This window comes from Nicotiana attenuata, unplaced genomic scaffold, assembly GCF_001879085.1.
Source record: "Nicotiana attenuata strain UT unplaced genomic scaffold, NIATTr2, whole genome shotgun sequence".
Classification (NCBI taxonomy): Eukaryota; Viridiplantae; Streptophyta; class Magnoliopsida; order Solanales; family Solanaceae; genus Nicotiana; species Nicotiana attenuata.
Genome location: NW_017673079.1, coordinates 96111 through 98731, shown reverse-complemented (window position 1 = coordinate 98731; position 2621 = coordinate 96111).

Here is a 2621-nt window from a genome sequence, read left to right as displayed (position 1 = left end):
GTTGCACGCCGCAACAATTATTGAGGCTATGTGTTTACATTTGAGTATTGATTCCTTGTTCACTGTGAACCTAAGTTGCTGTAGTTGTTACTCTGGATTATTGTTATTATTGTAACTCCCCATAGCATGTTTCGCCTCCCATGTTGGTAATTGCTTTGTATTCGATTTCCGCTGTATATCTATAACTGCACAGGTTTATGTGGTGTCCAGTCTAGCCTCGTCACTACTTCGCCGGGGTTAGGCTAGACACTTACCAGCACATGGGGTCGGTTGTGCTAATGCTACACTTCTTTGCATTTTTGCACAGGTCCAGGTTTTGAGGAACAACAGCAGCAGTAGTTCGGAAGCAGACGATTCATATTCACGAGACTGAGGTAGCCTTGCAGGCGTCCGCAGACCCGGCGTCTCTTCTCATTGTTTTCTTTTAGACTGTTGCCTCCTTGTTTCGAGACAGACAGCTGTTATATTTCTTTCAGACCTTTGTATTTAGTTTATTCTTAGTGGTTCGTGAGTAATGTGACACCAAATCTTGGGTAGAGGTTGTTTTTGACTATTCCGCGTTTTAAATTCATCATTTTAAGACAGACTTCCGCTATTGTTCTTGTTAGACTTTATGTTCTATATTGATGTTATAAACTGTTAAAGATAATTGCTAGTGATGGAAAGGTAATTAAGTTGGCTTGCCTAGCTACCACGAGTAGGCGCCATCACGACTCTGATGGTGGGAAATCCGGGTCGTGACAGACATCGGATTGCCTTTCAAATCCTCAATTAAAGTTTTGAAGATTTCTACCATTTTTAACCCAATCTTTACCTATTTGAACTCAACAATCTTCCCATAACCTTATTGTTACAAGCATGTATAACTAATACTCAAACATCCATGAATCATCTTACTAATTACCCATTTCTAGTTAGATTTCGAAATTGAAGAATTGGGGAAAAAGAAATTCTTACCTCTTTGATGAAGAACTTGAGAAAGTTCAAGGTTTGGACAAGATTTTGATGAACCAAAACACTTATGCTTCTTTCTCTCTCTAAAAACGTTCTCCCCTCTCTCTAAAACACCAGAAATACCCAAAAATATGAACCCTAAATGAGTTATATGAAATAGGGGTCGGGTCAGAAAAATCCATTTTTGTACAGNGACAAGGGAACAATAATATTTCAATAATATCCCGGCAAGGGAACAATAATATCAAAACAATAATAACATATGAAGCGCAATAAACCACAACGGAGTCATAACAATTATAATACAAGACTCACGGGCATGCTTGACACCAACGTATAGATACTCGTCACCATGCCTATACGTCGTACTCCACAAATAACACATAACAATTATGACACAACTCCTAATCCCTCAAGCTAAGGTTAGACCAAACACTTACCTCGCTTTGCAACCAATTCAAAATTCCAACAAGCCTTTGCCGCGCGAATTCGTGCCCGAATTTCTCAAATCTAGTCATAAACAATTCGATTCAGTCAATAAAAGTTATAGGAATTACTTCCATATGAATTTATACATTTTCCATTAAATATTCGAAATTTAACTCAAAATCGCCCGTGGGGCCCACGTCATGAATCCCGGAAAAACTTACAAAATCCGAATACTCGTTCCGATACGAGTTCAACCATACAAAAATTATCGAATTACAACATCGGATTGCCTTTCAAATCCTCAATTAAAGTTTTGAAGATTTCTACCGTTTTTAACCCAATCTTTACCTATTTGAACTCAACAATCTTCCCATAACCTTATTGTTATAAGCATGTATAACTAATACTCAAACATCCATGAATCATCTTACTAATTACCCATTTCTAGTTAGATTTCGAAATTGAAGAATTGGGGAAAAAGAAATTCTTACCTCTTTGATGAAGAACTTGAGAAAGTTCAAGGTTTGGACAAGATTTTGATGAACCAAAACACTTATGCTTCTTTCTCTCTCTAAAAACGTTCTCCCCTCTCTCTAAAACACCAGAAATACCCAAAAATATGAACCCTAAATGAGTTATATGAAATAGGGGTCGGGTCAGAAAAATCCATTTTTGTACAGCCGCGCCGCAAGGGGCGGCGTGGTAACGAAAAATGTGTTTAGAAACGAAATTGAAGGTACTCTGATAATTTACATAGCCGCGCCGCATGGGTCGGCGCATGGTGCGGCGCGGTAGTGTAAAATTCTACGCTGCTTTGGGTAATTTGGTCATAACTTCTGGTAGGAGTGTCCAAATGACGAACGGTTTGAAGCGTTAGAAACTAGACTTGAAGATCTTTCATTTGATAGGTTTTTCATCACATGAAACCTTATAACTATTTATATATGATCGTCCAAAGTGAGGTCTTGTGCGTACTCATTTGCAACTTTAGTCTATTATGAAATTATCCAACTTGGCTTAGACTTAGGACTTTCTTTAGACCTAATATATCTTATAGTACGCCTCGTACACTTGCTATCACATCCATTTGGTATCCATCACGATAATAGACCTCTTCCACATATAAAATAATATAATTTGAACACGTCAACTTTCTTACTTCGCCAAAATGCGCTGAATTGTCTTATGGACTTCCAAATCCAAATTCGGACACACGTCTAAGTCCGATCGAAAACCTC